The sequence below is a fragment of the Erithacus rubecula genome, assembly GCF_903797595.1.
Source record: "Erithacus rubecula genome assembly, chromosome: 18".
Taxonomy (NCBI): domain Eukaryota; kingdom Metazoa; phylum Chordata; class Aves; order Passeriformes; family Muscicapidae; genus Erithacus; species Erithacus rubecula.
In genome coordinates, this window is record NC_136670.1 from 10,480,631 (window position 1) to 10,502,712 (window position 22,082).

Sequence of the window (22,082 nt, forward strand, 5' to 3'; positions counted from 1 at the left end):
TCTGTAGTTTTCTGCTTTGGGTACTTACCATTTTTTCCCCCTCTAATGCCCATTCAGAAGTGTGCCAGACATCTTTACCTGAAGCTTTTTAACCCACATTCTCCTATAGACCTGCAAAGAGCATTGATGCCTTTGTCAATCAGCAAAAGCAGCAGCTTCAGTTTACAGGTAGAAATACCCCAAGCTGCTGAACATCAGTTACAATAAACCTCATGCAAGAATAGAGATAGCCTCATCCACAGGCTGCAATTCTTTCCAGACTTTGGAGGTATTTCAATGCCAAGCACATATTTTGCATATGTTCTTTCAAGACGATTGAACTGACTCTCAAAAGCTTAAGAAATCCTATATAACCACATAATGACATCCCACTCTGCCTGCTCTGCTAAACTATGCTCTCAGCCAGTGAGACAGGGCTGCTCTGCAGGACTGCTGGGAACAGCAGGAGCAGGCTGCTGCATCCCTGGGATTGAGCAAGGAGATTGCTCTCCACCCCTCCAGCAATCTGTGCTCAAACCCTCTGGTGATGTGCAGGCTCAAAACAGCCTCTCGAGGTGCATTTGACTCCCCTGCAGTGGTGGGAGCCACAAGTGCTCTGCTGTGCATGATGAAGTGCCCAACCAGTGGCAGCTGTGCTCTAATTTAGCTCCCGAGCAGTCCTAATGAATAACCTCATGTACAGCACAGGCCACGGAGAAAGGATTTGTCTCCTATTCCTAGCTAGAGGCAGATGAGGAAAAATCCTATTTTTGGCTACAATTGCCGTTTGATCTTCCACAAGCAGCCCTGCTTTTAATCCAAGCCCACTGGAGTGTGCTCAGCGGGACACGGCGGCGCAGCGCGGAGGGCACGGAGATGCAGCTCACAGCAGGGCAAACCGGTCTGGCAACCAGCTGGATTCATGACCCACAGTTTGATCCAAAGCTGTCTGTGGCCAGCAATTCCTGCTGATACTGTTGACCCACAGTTTGATCCAAAGCTGTCTGTGGCCAGCAATTCCTGCTGATACTGTTCAGGGCTGGCTTTCAGCTCACTCTCTGTTACTCCTGCAGATGAGGGGAACCTGCTCTTTTCCATATCTGTGATTGCTGCTGAGAAACTTCGCTGTCACCTCACCTCTAGAACTTAATCAGATGCATCCAGCACATCTGCCTTGGCACACAGAGCAGGGAGAGATTACACTCTTGCAGCACGTTGCTGTTAGTATTCCTTACCTATTTGTAAATGTCTGGGTTCAGGGAGTGTGTCAGTTAACACACAGTAATGACTAATTCCACTGGAGCAGCTCTGTGATTACAGCCTGACTCAGCACAGGACCCATGGGAACATCCTATGGGGTACTGACCTCAGCACATCACCTACTCCAACATAAAACCAGCTCCATAAATTTAAGTTTCTCTGGAATGAACTAAGGTGAAGAACGGGTAGATTACCCTAAAAGTTTGTAAAAAAAGCAGATTACCTACTTGGCCTACGACCTGGGGATGGTGAGAGCAAATATACTGTATCTCCCTGCTGGCATAATTCAGACCTGCAATCTCTTGTCACAGATACCTGCTCAAACACGACCCTGACTTGGCTCCTGGCAGCTCTGTGCCACTAATAACTGATAGACAAACAGGCATATTTACTTGATGTTTACCTTTCTCTTTACCTCCCTTGCACAGGCTGATGCTCAGAACCAGGCTCCCTGCACACTGCAGTAACCCTGTGGCCCTCATTAAAGAAAAGCTCTTTGAGCAACTCTATCATCCCATTTTCCATCATCAGTCCTTTGTGAAAACTGGATTGAAAGCACCTTGGTGGTAAATCTACCTCTCCCAGAGGTAAAATGCAAAGAGCAGAGAATGATGCTCACCAGCAGAGAGAGGAAGTGATTAAAGGACAGAGCAGAGAACAGAGGATAAAATGCTGGCTCTAACAGAAGATGCTGAGGAGAAATGCTGAAATTCTTCATTTTCAAAGAAGTCTCTGTTTTGTTTTCTGCTTCAAGGAAATCTAGATCTCTAGTCCCAGAAGCCACAGCACGAATTATCCTGATGTCACCTGACAATCAAAGCCAGCACCCTCCTTACTAATGGAGAGAACTGCACTGATCCTCCAAATACATCCCAAATATCTGGATCTTCCTGTCATATTTACTATTTGCATAAAATCATATTCTCCTAAAAAAAAAAAAAAAAGTGAAGAGTTGGGGGGGGGGATAGAAAAGATTAAAGGCAGTCTGTCAGTCTGCCTCTGCCTAGTTTGTATTCTCACTCAAGTGTATAAGTAATGCCTTTGATTGCTTCCACGATGGGGCTGGTGTCACCATGGCATTTGAATCACAGCACTTCTCTTTGTATTGCTTCTGTCAGTCAGGAACAATAAAGAACTTTTTTGTTAAAGCCTTTAATTTCACGTAGTAATTACCTATTTGATCAGACAAAAGGTGCTGTGAATGAAAGTCATTTACTTGTTTGATGTGACTGAGACTGAGTGTCACCACAGCTGTGAGACTGTCAGAGAAAACACTAGTGGCTGATTAGATAAGCATTCCTGCCCAGAAAAATGGGTGAAAATGGAATGAGGGAAGAAAAGTCAAGTTCTACCTCATTTAAATACAAAGAAAATGAGAAATCCCTCAGAATATAATTAATGCAATTATTGGAAGATGCAACTTTTCTACAGCTTCACCGAGGTCAACTTTCCAGCCAAAGGGTTAAACACTCTCCTCTTTCCCTCCACTCCATCAGCCAAGGCCAATTTACAAAGAAACCAAGGATCAGCTTGGCTCTTGCTGAGCACCTGCTGCTGTTCCTGTGCACGTTCACACTGCAGCAGGAATCGTGCTGCAAGGACACGAAGCAGCATCATCTGCTCGTGCCAGTTGACTACTGTTCAGACAAAGGTTTTGTGTTTGAAAGCTGAGGTGTTGTCACCTTGCCAAGATGAGCCTCCAGGCACCTTATGGGACACAGAAGGAGTTCCAGGACACAGTGGGGATGGCTGCAGCTTGTGGAGTCCTGCTGGATTCCTCCAGTGAATTATAACAAAAATGTGAAAATCTTCAAGGCTTAGCTGGACACTTAACTCAGCCAGACCACAGCCCTGAGAAGCTCCCTGCCCATATCCAGTTCTGGCTCCAGCACAGACCCAGCCACAGATGAGTAAGGGACCCAGACCTTGCCTTCAGATCCAATGCCCTACCCCAACCACAGTCATTTGCCTCCCAGTGTCCATGCTGGGCTTGGGTCTCATCTCTCTGCACAATAATCAGGCCTTTATGGAGAGAAGGACATTTCCTGGATGTGGAACTGATGAAATAGAACCTGCAGGATGAATTCACTCTTCTGATCATCTCGACTTCATGCCAGCAAAATATTCATTGCACGACAGCTGAATCATCTCTTTCCCTTTTGTACACAGAAATATGCACGAGGCAGGTGGCTCCAGCTCCCAAAAAGCTTTTCCTTCCCTCCCCTCTCTTCTTCTCATCCTCCATGAAAGCAGCAAACAAGGGGGCTGCAATTTCCAGCAGTCCCTCACTGGTAAGTGAGATGCAGGAGCAGGCTAAAGTGCAGGCTCTCATCTCTGCTCTCTGCTGGCCTCTCTGCACTTGCTGGTTGGAGCTGCACATGTTTAAAACATTAACTGGAAATATTTTATTCTGTTGGATAACGTATCAAACAACGTTGAAATGAAACTTTCAAGGGCTTAGAAACTGTGCCTGGAGGTACTTGAGAGGTCTTGTGGACTCCTTCAGCAGCACAGCCCAAAAAAACCCAGAATGGGTTTTCTCCTCCACAATGACTCAAGATGAGTGACTCATGCAGCACAGAGGCTGAATGCCTTAATTTGTCTTTCTACTCTCTCAAACGAGGCAGAAGGTAGAAGATAAAAGGGAAGCCCTCAGCTGGCTGACAATTCAGTGCATCCTCAAGGTGCAGGGCTTCTGGAGTGATGTATGCCACGCTGTGGGAACACACAGCCTGTTCTGGAACAGTCCTTTAACATTGGGGACACGTCCCCAGCTCCCCTCGTGCACAGAGGGGACCCTGTGCTGCCCCTGGCCAGGAACTGGGGGATCTGAGTGTCCCCAGCCTCACCCTTGGGGCAGTGGCTCCTGCACAGGCTCCTCTCACTCCACAGCCATGGCTGGGAATTGCTCTGGAGCAGCTCTGCACCATCTCCCTTGGAGTGGCTCTAGCACTGCAGACAAAGCCAACACCACGGGGGCAACAGCTCCCTAATAAAGCAAACAGACTATTTCCCTTTACAGGCTGCTCTCAAAATCTAATTTCACAGCATGATCAGTCACTGCACTGGGATGATTTGCTTTCTTATTCAAATAAAATGAACACATTAACAAATGATACTCATAAAATTCACTGGACAACACAATGGAAAGAATTACAATGCATGAAGAACTAGGTTACAGAAGCTACATCACTGCTTGAGTTAGATGCAATATGTATTAACCCAGAGAGCCTGTATATAGAATTAAAGAAATCATCTAATTTTAAAGTAATATTTTATTCAGTGCATCCCTCAGTGCATGTAACTGCTAAATGAAATGCATTGCATGCTCTACAAACACATCATCACCTTGTAAATGAAATACTCATGATATTAAAACTGATATAACATTTATTAAAACCTCTATGCAAAGAACAAGGTTGGGTAGTTGAACTGCTGAAGGCAAGTGCTGGCTCTGGCCTCACAGATGTGCACTGAGCAGCCTGTGGCTCTGAAACCCTGATCAGAGCTGTCTGTTCTAAAGGTGAGAGTTCATTCAGCTAGTAAGAAATCCACATCTTGCCTGAGAAGAGCAAGGAAACGTGTTGGAGTCTTTGGCAGGATGTGAGGGGCCGTGGGTTTTGCAGAAGTGTCCCTGCCCCAGTGCAGGGCACCAAGGTGTCTGCTCTGTTCCACAGGAGGTCACTGTAAGAGCACAATAAACCCTTCTCACAGCTCAGATATTTGGTTTGATGCTGCTTCTTCCTTCTGGACTAACAGCAAAGCTCACCAGAACATACTCTGGGATCAGATCATGACCTGTTTTCTCAGGATGGCAGAGGTTGGAGTACAGGGAGGATTTGGTGTCTTGCCTTTACAGCTCTGCTCTGATGGGGATTTTTTACAATCCCCAGGCTAAAAGAAAAGCAGTCACTGATTTGAGAGTCCCAAAGTGGGTATGGAGGGGCTGAGCAGAGGCTGTGTGCCAAAAAAGAACCTGTGCTAAACCCAACAGGGTGATGCCACCTTCTCCACAGTGGGTTTCTATGTCTCTGGACATCCTTTTGCTCCCTTGCAGAGTCTCTTGCTGCTGATTCTTTCCATGCATTTTCAAGACATTTGACAAGTTTTTCAATGCAGCCACCTTTACCATCTTCTCCTTTTCAAAATCAAGCATTGTACTACTAATTAATCTGTAGGGGATAGGTCTGACTGCTTTCAAAGCACAGCTCTATTGTCAATACTTGAAGCATTTTTTAAAGGAAAATCTCAGAAATTTACTTTATGCTATTACTTCGTTCTAGCCTATGACATTTTTAGCTTTGCACAAAGGATGCCTCTCTGCAGAACCCTGGCAGTTCAGGGGAGTTACACATTATAAAATCCCTCTATTTGTCACTGCCTTCAAGCCTCTTCAGAATGAATCCTGGTTAGGATATGTGAATGCAAAATGCTCTTGTTTCCTACTGAAACGCTTTGAAACGCGCTGTAGGAGAAGCTTGATTTTACCCTTCCACAGGCACAAAGAGGAGTCCTTGCTTTTAAATGTTCTCTCCTGAAAGAAGAATTCACACAAACCACATAGAGCTCAGGCTGCCAAAAAGGGAAATACAAACTCTCCTCCTTTCAACAAATCTCAGCATAGAACAGAATGAAATGAAGCATACATTCAGCAAAAAGGGATTAAGGGAAAGATGAGGGGAAAATCCTTTTAAATACTAATATTCACTGAAATTAATCTCCAATCACATCACAACAGAGACAGGCTCTTGACAAAAAGAAAATAGAAACCTAACTAAATATACTCCCCTGCATCTTTCTCCAACCAGTGCTACAGGAATCTATATGTACATACCTTTACAAACTTATTCCCAGAACCCCAGTGCAAACTGCATTTTGCTACATAGGTACCATATGCTGTGCTCCACATCTGGGGATGGTAATCCTGGCATTGCACATTTATTATAAACTGGTTAGGGATCTAACAGGACTGGGGTCTGGGCTAGTTTTTATTTCTAAGCAACTGAGCAACAGAATTAAAACATCTCATTTGAGAACACAAGTTTAAACTTAAGCACTGTGTGCATGAAAGTATTATTATTTTTTTTTACTTTCAAATATTTGGGCATTGGGAAATTACACTGTGGAAAATGTGCCTGGACTGACTTTTCCACTGGCACAATCATTAACTTTCCCCTTTCATGAGTCACATGCAGTGCCCTGAAATGCTGGGGACTTTCTGGACAGACATTTCTAATCTGATCAAGAGAACACTGTGACATTTCATATGGCAACACACTGATAAAAGCTCTCCGACACTTCATTATGTAAACAGGTATAGCTGCTAATTAATGAATTACAGTGGAGAAAGAAACTGTTGGCAAGGATGGAAACCTGGCCCAAAATCTCCCCTGAGTAATGCTCAATCAAGTGAACTAAGCCCTGTTAGCTCTCACTGCCAGGTGCAGCTTTAGCACCTGCCTAAGACAGTGGATTTTTTTGGCAATATTCACATTTTTTCTCCTCCCATTTCCCACTTGCTAAGAATCCTCAAGATGGTTTTGCCTTACACCATTCTGTAGGTACAACAGCTCCCCACACCAGGCATGGAAACAAGGAGCCCAGGGTCAAACTGTTCCTCTCTGCAGAGGATACATGGTGCCACCTTCTTGTCACCTTCTGTCACCTCCTGTCCCCTCCTGCCACCCCCAGCTGCTCAGACACGCCTGGGCTGCACAGGAGGCTTGGGGAAATTAAGGACTCTTGGAATTCTTGTAGAGTTTTTGCTGTTTCCAGGCAGGAGGGAGCAGGATGAATTTAGGAGGCTGTATGGAAATCTTTGGGTGGTGGTAGGGAATACATGTGTCTGAGCAGTGGTGAAGTGCTGGGAAGCAAAGGATGAAAACTGAAACCATGCTGGTCTGAATAAGGAAAAATTACTGTCTCTTAATCATACTCCAGGCTGCCTGGCTTTTATGGGATGCAGTTCCCATTTCGTTTAGCAGTACTGTTTTACACATGATGAGGATTTCAGAGGTGCAATTAAAGCTTTATCATCAACATAAAACCCAGAACAGTTTGCCCAGTACCAGACTTAAAAACCACTAAGTACTGCATTCTAACCAAGAGGAAAATGGTTATATTTTCACTTCATATAGCTTGGAAAGCTGGGGTTGAATGAATATGAGAATTACAAACCAATATTCCAGAAGCACCGCTGAACTGTATTCTAAATAAAAGCTATTTAGAAAGTGGGATTTTTTTCTTTGCCTGCAGAAAACTAATGAAGAACAAAACCTATATGAATATTAGAATCTTAATTTTGCCAAATTACATTTTGAAAACTAGGGACACCACTGACTATGAGAAGTTTAATATTACTGATAATATTATGGAATGTGAACACTTGAAATAAGTTTCAGTTTGGCTGGGTGTTATTTTTAAAACTAGATTTTGTAGAAATATCTATCAGCTCAAGTTACCACCAGCAACATCTTAACAACTCCAGAGCAAATGCAAAAAAACCTAAGGTGGAGGGATTACCTGGGGGATTTGGGAGAGCCTGCTCAGTTCTCAGATATACCCTGGATTTCCTTTCTGACTTTTGCAGAGTCATTTAGGCTCCCCTGGCATCAGCAGCAGTTGTGTCTGAAATTCAGCTGTGAACTGAAGCCTGAGAGCATATACTACTGAATATCTGAGCAGAAAATCCAGGTAGCTAAAGCTTCAGATTCAGCCAAAATTCCATGTGTAAGTCAGAACTGGAGCCAGAGGGAGAGAGGCTGGACCTTAACCTTGTTGGGTAATTTACTGCTTAATTTCTATCAGTTTCTTGTTTTAGATTTTTACCAGGTGTAAGTAATAATTGGTTTTGTGTACTTGTGGTAAGAATAGGCTCCTCAGCATTTACTATGGGAGTGCAGCTAACAGCAGCTTGGATTTACACAACATTTTCACATCTCTAACTAAAGCAGATAACTCAGCAGGACAGCCAGCCAACCTACCCATTACAAAATAAATAAATCAGTTCTAAGTTCAGACTTCAAAAGCAGAATGGTAGATGTTCCATGAAAATCTCTGTAGGCTGAGGTTTCCACAGAGCAGGAGCTGAGCATCCTTGGGCAACACATCATGGTCCTTGCCCAGCACAGATTAATGAACAGCAGGAATGGAAATGTTAATAATTAAGAAAAGGTTAAAATGTTCACACTGTGTGAGAACGATGCATAAAAGGACACGACTGCTAAAAATCAACGCAGCAATGAAGGATTCTCTTTTTTTTTTTTTAGAACCTAAATTCCAACTGGGAATATATTAAGAGCAAGAAGAAAGAAATTCTCAGGGTAAGAAAAACAATGCAAAACAGCTAGTGAAAACCAGTCAGCTCTGTGGAATGTAGGCATTATCCACACTACAAACTAAAGCTCCATTCTGAACCAAAAGCCATTTGAAAAACAAATTCAGGGAAACATCCAGACAAGACAAATCCCAAAATTACTATAAAAATCAGACATTTTTCCATATGAACAGTTTGTGTTCAAAGCAGCACTTGTCCCTTAAAACTCTGCTAATGTAGCTGTAATTCAGAGCAAGAAACTGAGCCAATTTTTCCAGGCAGGTGTTCAGTCCCACTGGTTATTCCAGTGAATCCTCAGGCAGAGCCTGTGCCACCCTCTGCCTCCCAGAGATTTCTCCCATGAGATCTGCACTGCTGGACCAGTCCCATCCTCTCTGGGCACACCAGATGTCTGATTTACACACACCATTAGTTCAAATCTATCACATATATAAAAATATACATATAAATTGGTAGGGGTGGGATTTGTTTTATTTTTAGAATTCAGTACATGCTGATATACTAAGGGAGACCACTGCCACCTCCCATCTCCACATTACTTCCTCCTCAAAAATCTGGCAGTCACATCCTGTCATCCATGAACTGCTTTTAGCCACAGAATTTGAAGAAACAACTTCCTATAATTAGTGGGAAAGTAACACAAGGCAGAGTGATGGTTCTTCTCCAGACAGGGACATTGAGATTTTAACATTATCTTTTGCTGACTATTGCTTTCATATACTTGTCTGACATTACAAGCTTTGCCTAAGATTTTATTTTTACACACAGAGTCAATTTCCACTTGCATAACAATTATTATTTGCAAACCACTAGTCCTGAACATAGAAAACAGCATATAAAGATCTTTCCTTAAAGATAATACAAGCACTGGACCAGAGAAAAGCTAAAAGGAGAGCAAGGCCTGTAGAAGATGGGTTATTCCCACCTGTCCAAGTGATCCTGTCAGCAACTGTTTTCCCAATCACCACAGATTCATTTTCCACTTGCTTGCTGCAATTATTCTATTGAAACCTGCAGGTCTGGGGTTTTTTCCCCCCCCTTCCCTTACTCCAAACAGAATTCACTTTTAATGTCTATTGCAGAAGGCCAATATGATATAAAAACCCCAAACATTTCACTACTCATGCACTCTTATTCATAATACCACATCAAATTGCTGAAGTAGTACCATATGGTGCTTGAGCACCAAGCCAGAACAAGTTGTTCAGCTTGTCATAATCAAAAAAGCTGCATAAAACTTAAATAATTTCTCTATGAAGTAGAAGATCTTTGGGTTTAATATAACTCATCAGAAAAGGATTCTGAATTTTCCTCCTATTATTTCCCATGTTTTCTCTGATTCACATTCCATTTTCCAGTGCAAGCTATCAGTATAAGTGGCTACAACTATGGGGCTGAAAGGCTTTAAAAGCATCCTGTCCATCCTTTCTTCTTGATCATTCAATACTGAATAGATAAATAGCTTTCTCAATCAGACAGACATATAATTATAAATAAAAAAAGCTCCATCAGAAAAACTGAATGGAAAAGATAAATGAAATCTCCCACACTTTGATTCAGCCCTTAAAGCAACACCCTTGGTTGTGAAATGTCTACACTTCCACCCACACTGTCATGTAGGAAAACACAGCAGCCTCTCAGGAAAACTGGAGTGGTGATATTTAACTGGAACATAAATCCATGGAGAGACAACAGAGGGAATGCTCCAGGTTTCATCACAGATTGCTCTGAACTTGCATTCTCAATTTCCAGAAGTCTAGGTGTTTGTGGTTCTATTTTTTAAGAAGTATTTCCAACTGAGAAGAAAGGTTTGGAATGGATGGTATGAGAACCAGAGACAGCCAAGACTTCAGCCAACCTCAGAGTTTTCAGGGGTTGTGGCTGACTCCTGATCCTGATGGCTGAACAGCAGGGACCACCTGAGACAGAGAAAATGCATGAATGATCTCCCTGGGAACACAATGCAGCAAAAAGGAAAATGTGAAAGCAAGACCTGAAAAGGTGGAACGGGGACTGGAATTGTGAAGACACAAAGAAGGGAGGTGTATGGGCTCTAGAGGGGAGGACATTATGGAACTGCTCCAGTGGAAGGATTATTTTAGCAGCTGCTTAATCAATTGAAGAGTAAAAAGAAGAGCAGAAAATCAAGCAGAGTTTCCTAACCCTTCCTAGCATGCATGTTCAAGCTTAGTTCCCATATGGGATTAGGATAGACAGGAACTGCAGACTGGCACACAGGCAGTACAGGAACAGCTATTACACAGCCTTTTGCTTAAAAATAAGAGAATGGGGATATGTCTTCTGGAGATATGGATTGGGAGTTTCCAGAAAAACATTTCTGTGATGGTTGCATATGTGATTGTTCTTTTTTTTTCTTTAGCTATATGGAGGAAATAAGTGGCTTGTCACCAGCCCAAAGGGAAAAGCACTTGGCTGCATGGAGGAAGACAGGATGTGCTGCATCTGTGGCTTCACAGAAGGAAAGGAACAGCTCTTCAAAAAAGGCAAGAAGCACAGAGAGCATCTAAGATGAAGGAAAGGAATCAGTCCCAGTTGTCTGGTGAAGAGATGATGTGGCAGTTCCAGCCCCTCCACACTGCCCAGGCAGTGTGCCTAACTGGCACAAGAGCTCAGGCAACACAAACATTCTGGGTTACTTTAAATATTGTGTTGAAAGTACCTTGCCCCAGAGAAGACAAAAAAGAGGCAATGCAAAAGCTGTGCTGTGGAGTTGGCACCTCCTGTCCAATGACACAAAGCACAACCAGTTTTGTGCCAACAGCAAGTTTCTGGATGAATGATTTTGATGGAGCCAAGGCAGAGCAGGAGGATGAGGGAGAAGATGACCTGTGAGTGACAGCACCCATCAACCTGGGCCAGAAAACTCTCCCCCACCAGCATCAACTCCCTAAGTGCTGGAGCAGAGTTACAGCACAGATGCAAAGGGAACCCCAAGTTTTCCTTAGTTTGGGATCACACCATCCAGCACTTGCTCCCTCCTTCCAGCAGCATCCACACTCAGTGCTCAGTACTCAGGAACACCCTCCATCCAATTAATGCCCCATTAAGCCACCACCTGCAGTGACTTTATCCTCAGACCACTGTAGGGCAGCTTTTAACTCCATAATACCCCGGCTTTATTTCCATATTAGACTACAAGGGTTTGATCCAAAGCTCATGGAGGTTAATGAGGGCTCATTAAACTTTGAATTGAGCCCTAACTGCTCAGCAAACACGGAGTGAAGTGGAACAGTACGTGTCAGAGGAGATGACAGAGGGTGTAGTAAACTTTAAGGCGAAATATTGAATGCTGATGGTGACAAAGGCAGGGAATGTGTGAGGAAGCAGCCGTGGGAGAGAATGATGATTGTGTTACACTCCATATCAAGCAGGACAGATTTGTGCCTATATAAATAGATATGCCTGGTCTGACTCCGATGTGATTTTTGTCATCATATGGTTAGACAGAGCATAATATTGACACTATGGCTTTCCTTCAGATTTTAGCTTTGAATTTCAGCTGGAGAGTATGATACTAAAGACTTGAAATCAGTATGACTCCTTCCCTAATTACTGATTAATCAAGAGCTAAGGTTCCCTACATAAAGATTCATGGGGAGAAGGAGGAAGTCTCATTAAGAACAAGAGGTTAAAAAAAAAGGAAGGGAGGCGGACATTTAACAACTGAATAGATACAGAAGGAGGAGAAAAAGAGCTGTTTTCCTAATAGCAAGTTACACCCAAATGCTAAATTTTGTATTCATATGTAATTAAAAAATTAAAAGAAAATGTTTTAATGCTTGCAGATACCATGGGTTATGGTTCAAAAGGAAGTACAGAAAGTTGCTGGGTTGTTTCCTTCCAATGATTTCAGAAATACATATATGTTGTGTCATTCTGTCCCTTAGGTGCTCAAAAGACACAGCAGCTGTTTCATAAATTCTGAATTGCCTTTTCCTTTAGCATACAAAAACCTGTGCCATAAACATAACACTGTCTGAAGAACACTCTGCAAACCCAGACAGTTGTTGGAAATGCTTCCTCCCATATTTAAATTCCTCTCCTAACAGGAGTTTCCCTGCACAAACAGATGCTAACGAACAGTGCTCTTGCCATTGAGCTGAATGGGAACACTTTGGTGGAGCATTTTCCTTTTTTCCATGGAGACATTACAGGGTGCATTTCCCATGACTGAAAGAAAACTGCCACCTTGCTTCTCAATTCTTTGCTTTCAAATAATAAATAACTGCTATAATCTTCCATAAAAGATTTATGCTCTGATGATGTCTGATTCTTCTACTGTAATTTCTTTTTGTTAGAGGCAGTTGAATGCCACTTACTGGTAAGTAAATTGTGTCATCACTTCACTGCTAACCACACCACTGAAAATGTAAGCTGGTCAAACATTTATTTTTTGTTTTCCAACTCACACAAATCCCTTCTGAGGGCTTGGATTAACTAGCAACACTTTTCAGTGCAGATCCTTAATCTTAGTTTCTTTTCCCCTCTCTACTAATACGCTCCCTTCCAGTGATGTTACTTCAGAAATAACTCCAAACAGCTCAGTGTGGACAGAAATTCTGCCTTTTAGCTGCTAGACCTTTTTACAGTGACTTAGAAATACAGAAAATTGGCCATTGCCACTGAATTTTTCATAGTCCTGCACTAATGGGGGCACTGCAGCTCTGCCTTTTCCACAGAGGAGCTGAACTAGCAGAGGGGTACATGCACTGCAAGTTCCCCTAGAGGTTCAAACCATGTCCAATCTTTTCACAACACAATGCATGCCTTTCATTTCTTAGACAGAAACAACAAGCCCACACGGCTTTTCTTCTTCCTTAAACTGCCCCTCTTTTAACAACAAGAAAATTAGGTTCTTTGCCTAAATAAATGTTACAGCTCACAAAGCCTCGAAGCACAAATCAAACAAATAAGTCAACTGCAAAAAAGGCCTAAGCACAGATGCAAAACCCTCCTCAGGCCATGATGTTTTGATTAAAATGAGCAGAGATCAGGAGTGGAAGGAGCAGACAGGAAGGCAAATGCCCTGGCAATGCCAGCAGCACTATGGCATTCAGGGATCTGTTAATATTTCCATGAGAAACTTTAAGGTTTAGGAGTTTATAACTTGAGTCATAGAGTATTAATCCTTGGTTTCCAAAATCTGATTCTTAAAGGGGAATTCCTCAGGTAAAACTTTGCAAGAGGAGGGCAGGGCCAGGTGGTTTTTGTGACAAGGATGAGTAGGTGGCAGGTTCAGCAGCTGCTCTTAGGGGATGCATGAATTGGTTAATGGAGGTGAAAGAATTAAGCTCTCTTTACCCAGAGCCCAAAAAATGCAACCAAGATCTACTGGGTGGTTTTTCAAGGCAGGTTCTGCTGTTTATTAGGAAAAAACCAAAAAGGACACATGCAAAGGTGTGTGTGCACATCTGAAAGTGTGCTCTCTGTTCACTATCAGCACACTCAGAAAAGTAGAATTAAAATTGGGAATATAATAAAACATATAAACATGGCCAAAGAGGTTAGCACTGCATACATTAACCCAGCAAGGCATTATTCATGTCCTTAGTCTCCAGTCAACAAATAAATTCCAAAGAGCCACTGGAGTAACTTAAAGGCTCAAATTTAGGCACATTCCTAAAATCTCTGCTGAACAAGGGCCAAAATGTTCAGTACCACCATCTGCAGATATCCAAATTGCCTTGGGCAAAATGTTTCCCTTAATATAATCCAAGGTTTTGTTTGTTTGCTTTTTAAGTTGTCTAACTGTTCGGATAGGAGGAAAATGTCCTTTAAATTAAGGAAATTAGCAACAAATATGAATGTTATTATAAATATGGTAATTATTAAAAATATGGTAAGAATTACGGAAAAGGACAAACTGCAGAGAAATGGGGCCTTTAATGAAACTGATAAACTACTGCACATCCACTCTTTGCTGCCCCATCATGTAGCCATGGCTCACATCTTCCATCAGCCTGCATTAGAGACAGTTAAGAAAGGATTTGGATGTTGACACCTTTATCACTGAAAATCTCAGCTGTTATTAAAAAAAACCCAAACAATTAAGCACAGCAGCGAGAGCTTAAAATTAGCCCAAGAGTAAATGCTCTAAAATCTTAAAAGCTGACATCTGAAATTCCAGGGTGCTGTATTTAATTCTTCATTGGTGCAGCCTATCAAGAACACATGCAATAGTAAGGAAATAAAAACTGCAGATTTTTTTTTTCCTATCTCATCCCAGCCTGCTACAGTGAATTTCAGCAACAGCCTAGCTGTCAAGGGTCTATCTGCAGCATCATTCTGCACATCCAAACACACCCACACAGCACCACTCTGTCTTTGGGACTCCATTTCAACTCATCAAGGAAGCCAAGTCCCACAGTCACCTAATGTGGGTGATGAGTTTTAAAGAATGAACTCCTGCTGCAAAGAGACAGATTGTGAGTTCTTTGTCTGTTCTGTCTCAGCTTTTTTCATTATTACTGTTTTACTTTGGAAAAGGCAGGAGCAAAACCAAAGCTCTTTTCTAAGCAAATTAACCCACTGTTTTTGTGTACACTGTCTTTACAGATTTTCAATAGCTTCCATGAGCTGTGTGCATTAGCTCTGACTATGCCCTCCTGCCTTTGCCTGCACATGTAATGACAGCCAGCCCGAGTGGCTATTACAGTTATCTCACTTTCTGGAGAGGATGGAGGTAATGATATGTTGCAATATGTGCAATGGGGTATTATAGCTAAATACTCTTTGGAGTGACTGATGAACTCTTCTGCAGTATGCCTGTGATGACAATTTGAGGGGTAGTTATCCTTCTGTGCTTCCTGAATCTCCTGCTCCTGATGTGGAGCTGGAGCTAGAAGGTGTGGGCTGGAGTGGAAGAATTGGTGGAAAGCCAGCAGAGAGCAGATTTGCACCTTTGCACAGCAATGAAAACAGAGCTGTGTGTAACAGACCCCATGCACAGGTGCAGCAGTGGACTCAGACAGGGAATGATGTGACTGAATGCAACCATCAGCAGAAGATTTCTGACTGCTCCATTAAAATCCAACTCCATTATGACATTCTTAAATAACCCAAGGCCAGGCCCTGATGCTGATAAGTGGAGAGTGCTGCCCATGGCCATGGCAACAGCTGTGTGGTCTCTAACAAAACCACTCAGCAACCCTGCCTCAGCTTCTTGGCTGTGAAAGATCATCCTCAGTGATGCAAGCAGGCTGAAAAAGTCAGACCCTGCATGGAAAAATACCTAAGCAAAGGCTGTATGGATCACAGCTGGACTTGAGGATCTTAAAGGTCTTTCCCAAACTGAATCATTCCATGTGTCTCACTTACAATTTGTATTTAACCAGTAGTCACTGGTAGTAGGGTCACAAATCCCTGCTGGTACATCCCACCCCAGTGCCTCAGGGGATGCTGAGTGACTGCAAAACAGTTTGAAACACCAACCACAAAGTCAGACTGCAGGTCTGTTATCCCAGTCTCCTCCAAGTCCAACTTGCTGTACCCCAAATTAATGACTTCAAGTTAATTATAAATATTATCAATGATTTTTGAGACTTTTGAAACATCATGCTGATACTTCCCAATCAGTGAGAGCAGTCTCACTGCTTCCAGTGGCTTCTGAGAATCTCAGTTTTTATGATGTGTGAGAAATTAAAAATGGTTCCATTCCCTTCATGCAACTGGGATGCTAAATTCAGAGGAGATTTATCACCTCCAAATCAAATGGCATTTTATGATTTAGAGGGTTTTTAATGATTTAGTGGGACGTTTTTCCACTCACGTTACTATTCCCAAAGCATCCTGGAAAATGGCAAAAACTCAAGGGCAGCTTTTTTAGCTGAACTGGGCAATAGGAGTCCTTGATATGTGTCTGCAAAGTGTCAATCACCTTTAAATCCCAACCTCACTCACGACAGTTCTCCTTGAGTAAGTGACAAGGCCAGACTGGCAAAATGAAATTCCTCAGTAATACATTGACTAACTCACAACCACAGAGCACCAAATTCCCCCTCAGTCTGGATTTGAATGCATAAATAAATAAGGCTCTTGCATTTATTTCTGCTAGGAGATTGTATTATTCCTTTCTGCAATTATGGAAAAATGCAGAGCACAGGCAAGATTTAGTGTCTGAGTTTTCTGCTGCAAGACTTATGTCAGTGGAAAAGCGTTTGTGCTCTTGGGAATCAAAGTGAGATTCACCCATTTGTGGCAGGTGTTTTAAGCACTCAGCCTAACAATCTACCCACGCATGGCACTACAGCAATTCAACGACTAAATTAAATCTCTGAATATTAAATTAATGATGGAAATCTAAAATATTAATATATTCTAATTGAATATTCTCCGATAAATTATCTAGGCATTCTCAGCAATTTGATTTTACTTTCATTTCTTAAGGAACTTTCAGCTGCATAAATACAGCTATTAAAGCAATTCAAAAAGGGAACATTTTCTGCTCAGACAAGAGAACTCTAAACACAAAGAATCTAAAAATTTCTTTCATATGATTGATTAAATCATAGAGCCCAAGACAGCTGAATCATTAAATGACTGCTTTCCTTCAGTCCCTCTGGCTTTAGCAAGGACAATATAAATTCCCTATGGGTCTGAATACAAGGAAATACAATACGTATAATTACAGTATAGGCTTGAATGCTGTTGTAAGAGAATTTTAAATGGAGCATTTATGCTGTAGCTGCACTTTTCAATCCATAATGCTGGATGTGCACGTGCATGGAAAGCCCATAAAGCACTGGGCAGCTGCTTCCTTTGACCCAGATTCCCAAATGGAAACACTGGGGCAGCCCCACCAGCTCTGGCAGAGATTGTCATTTACAGCAGGAGCTGCCCTTCACTGCTGGTGAATGCTGGAAGCTGAGAATGGCATCAGCAGGGAGAATGCAAACACAGGGATGTCCTTTGAGCAGTACATATAGAGTGGAACATGTTTATGAACTTGCTTCAGACTGAAGGTTTTAAAGGAATTTCAAATGGACACATCAAGAAAGGAGCAGTGTCATACTTCACTTTCTCCATTCATTCTGTGAGTCATGTGTGAGTCCTGATTTGGTAACACACACACAGAGGAGAGATCAATACCAGAGCCAAGACCATGGCAAGATGAACATTTAATGAACCATTTTCCTGCTCATCTTTCCCTCTTTGTTTGTGGGGTGAAACTGCAGTCAAGGCAAGAGCTGTCTCAATCTACATCCTTGAACCAGCTTTCCAAGAAAGGCTGTGACTCTCCAGAGCACCAGTACAACATCCCTGGGCAGGCTCCTTCTTATCTTGGTCTGAGTATTACAATAAAGACCAAATCCCCTCATTTCTGAGTTTCACCTGATGATGCTCACAGGGCATCTCAAAGGTGAGGTGCACTGAGAGCCAGAACTAGCATTTTTTTTTTCTTTGAGTATGTGTGTGGCTGGTAAGGCAAAAGAAACACCTGTTCCTGTGGAGAACAAGGAAGATCTAGGTCTATTTGTAATCAAGGCTGTCTGCATCTCTCTCAGGAAAAGTAAGGTCTGATGTCCTTTGGGAAGCATTTGCAAGGCCTTTTCTCAACAAACCTTCTCTCACCACAGACAGATGCCATCTGTCTTGCAGCTGGGAGCTAATGGATTCTGCACTGCCAATTTCACAGCAGTGAGCAACGCTGTGATAGAGGAGGCAAGAGGGATTTCCTACAATAAAACTATTTAAAACAGTGCAAAGGCACATGCTGAAAGAGGCATGAGGAGCAAAGGAGATGGCAGCATTGAGGGCTGATGGTCCAAGCTGGCAGGGATCTCACAGCTCAGTGTGCCTTGTGTGTCTCCAGCATCAGGATTTCAGACTTTGGCAGGGCTGGAGATATTTCCTGTGCCAGGGTGGGCTGTGACTCACAAACAGGCTGTTGAGCTGGAGAGTGTGCCATCAACTTTTTTTCATGTTAAATATTCAATGTCACAGGACAGCTTAAGATGTGCTAAACCCCCCATGAGTCCAGCACAGGGTTTTGGAGTGTGTCAAGAGGAGCTCTCTGCTCCCTTAACGTGCCCTGTGCTGCTGGAAACCCAGCCTGACAGTGACACCCCTGCTAAGCATCAACACAAGAGTCTTCAGGTATATTATATTCTGCCAACTTTCCAAGCCACTTCAGGACTTTCTGATTAAATTTACATAAAATGCATCCTTCCCTCTTATTCCCTGCTACACACATCAGGTTATTTCTAGTATTCTTGTGGCTGAGATCACCAGCCCCTGGATGGGGGAGCCCATGCTGTGCCTGTAGCATGCAATCAAGGCAGTTCCTGAGAGCACCAAGATCCTGTCCTGGTCATCCTCAGGGGACTCTCATGCTGGTGTAATGAGAATGAACAAGCTGTTTATCATAAGAGATCTAACAGGAAAATAACACATTTTTCAGTTTCATGCTTAATAAAGGCAAGCTGGAAGAATTGGGGTCTATGAAGTGCAAGGCTCTGAGAGCTCTGCAAAGGTCCTGGAGATGAACTGAAAGTTTGGAACCCTCACAAAGGAGTTGCAGTGGTTGATAGAGGAGCCCATTATCCAAGCAAGTCAAAGATGACCAGAGGCCAGTTCTGCACAAGACTTGTTTTTTAAAAATTAATTATTTTCAGGTAGCCCATTGGTGATGGACCAAGATGTGCCTTGAAAATTGAGTCAAGATTCCCATTAGAAGCAGCTGGAAGCTGGCTTGTGGATCCAAAACTGAAATTCTTTTTGAAGTTCAAAAGAGGATGAAATACAAGATAAGCTAATAGATAATTAGATAATAGATAATTAAGAATTAGCTACGCGTGTAGCTAAAAAGGATGAGTCAGTGAGAAAATAGACAGAGCTCAGCAAGGGTGCAACTATTTAATATATTATCTTAGCTGATCAGTGTGCCTGCATGAGTCATTTGCTTGGAGAAGGAGGGGGATTTCATATTGTTTTTGTATTTTTAATAGGAATTTTTATGGACTTCAGTTATAATAATGAGAGTACCTGACAATTAGTAATGAAATTAGCCTCACTACAGTGAAATATTTCACAGCATGTACAGTATTATTCCTAGTACAAAGGTGGAAGTGAAGCAGAAGGAAATTAAACCCAAGATTTTCATAAATGTTTCCAAAATAAATAAGCATATATCAATAAATTTTGATAACTGTTTTCTCAGCTCAAAGACAAAAGCAAAATTTACAAAACATTTTTTATACTAACAAATTATTTTCAGCTTATAAATGTCAGATGTTCATTTAAACTCTTCCAAGAGTAAGTAAATCTTTTTAGCAGCCATAACTAATTAGAAATTCCTATTATTATTTTTTTCAGCTATTATTTTTCTGAAACACATTTCCTAGTTAGTGTGGTTGGTGTATATGAACAGACACGGATGCTCCTCTGAAAGAAAAAGCCCTGTAATTAACAGAAGGGTTTTTTTTTTTGGCAGGGATAATGTTCCTTTTTTCTTTTTTCTTCTCTAAAAACTTTTTCATTTAACGTATTTTATCAGAATGAAATGGTTTAATGAGCAGAGAATTATAGTTGATCCCAGCTGAACCAGACAGGGCTGCCTTCCGAGGTATGTGGCTCCCATCAAGCTGCATTCACCTTTGCTATGATTTAAACTTCATTCAGGCACAGCCTTGCTAAAAATACTGACAAGTAACTAATCAACTTCCATAAAATGGAATTTTTACCTTCACAATAGGAAGCAGGAGTAGGAGGGAACCTGGAAGATTTGCCTATGCATTTCAGATTAGTCTGACCTATAAAATTTCAGATTAGTCTGACCTATAAAAACGCAAACAGCAAGTGGTTCTATGAAAATGTACTTGTGGTAGGGCTTCTTGTTTTTGTAGTGATAAGATTTTTCCTGCCATCCCTTCTTCTTCTTGGAGGGAGCCAGAACCAAAGCTAGCACCATGGAGGGACTGATTTTCATTAGTTATACCTACAAAATGCAAGCTCAGCCAGGTCTTTCTGCACCAAAAAAAGTTCAGTGTCCAAGAACCAACAATAGGTTTGAATGTTTCATATAAAATAGCAAAGAAAACTGTGACATATCTGCTTCTGTACAAATGAGCTGCAACTTCACATGTGCACTTCTGGTTCCAGTTTGTGAGCAGATGGACACAAAAATATTCAGTGCCCAGTGAGCAAAAGCATAGGAAATCAGATCAAAACTCTCACCTAGATCTAGGAGACAGCAAAATGCTCCAGGGCAATCTGAAGATTATGTGGATGGAAATAATCAGATAGTGCTGGTCTTTGAAGATGTTGATTTGTCCTGTTCTGGATAATTAAAGAGCAAATTCTAAGGAGGGAGCTGTAACTCCTGATAGGAATCACCCAAGCTTCACATTCAGCTGGCAAAAGGGCCAGATGCTGCAGAGGAGCAGAAATCAACCCAAGCCTGAAACATCAGGGGTCTCATGCTCAATCAAGTTGCACTCTTTGTATGATCTTCCCTGTCATTATGATGCTTTCTGTATGTCAGGTGAAGAGGAAAACAGACCTCTGTGAGTCAGTTTAGTTTTTTTTATTTCCCACCCCATTTTTACTTCATTTTCAGTGTTTCCTGTAGCACCTGTATTTGAAAACTGCAATGGAATATACTGCTGAAAATCTGGGAGTTCTGTATTTCCATAAGTCAGGTTATTTTTCCAAGGTTACTGGTAGTCTACGTGACCAATATAAATTCTTCTGTACCTATATAAAATTTATTATTCGTCATTTCCATTAATATTAGAATTTTGCACAGTCAAGTCCTTCTGTTTCATTTCCAGACTGTAGGGTAAAAAGTGCCACAGAGATTTCAGTCCCTATAAATCAACAAATTTGCCATGGTAAGCTGGTGCCAAGCTGTCCTCTTGCTGTCTAGTCAAAACTCAAAAGAAATCAGTAGGGAATGGAAGAGAGCACAAGTTCATTTTGCAAGTACTACCCTCTATTTTTCACAAGAATTCAATATTTAATCTAAATTATTAATTTAGAAAGGCATTTTTGACACATCAGGTTATTCTCCTCTTCTGACATTTCTTCAGCTTAGTAGGACAACACATTAATGGGTCACTCCATACCCTGCACTGCTGACCACACAAAGATTCCCTGGCTTCCCTCCCTGGTTTTCCAGGACAGATGTAAGAGTATTTGCCACCTGGTGCTTTTTAGTCCTTATTGTACTCCCTAATTGCACAGAGAAATGACACCAACAATCCAAGCTTATCCAATCCCTGGCTGAATTGAGAACATGCCCCTTCCTCCCAGACACAGAAACAGGTAATGATGCAACTCATGTGAATCCAGGCACTCCTTCAAAAGGACTAAATGAACTTCCTGAGAAGGGATGCCAATGACACACAACTGCTACTCAAAATAACTTCTGAAATTTTATAGTTGTTGTCATTTTCTTCCAAAAGAAGAGCTGCAAATGTCTGCCAAGGAGTTCTACTTTTTTTTTTTAATTTTTATTTTTTACAGCTAATCATCTGACTGCTCCAAA

General features: G+C 41.9%; 1 protein-coding gene across 1 annotated transcript in view; it reads right to left on the minus strand.

Annotated features, from left to right (window-relative positions):
- The window catches only part of CDH4 (cadherin 4), a 412,301-nt gene that overhangs the window by 131,940 nt on the left and 258,279 nt on the right, over positions 1 to 22,082 (minus strand). The gene's annotated exons all lie outside the window — the stretch shown is intronic.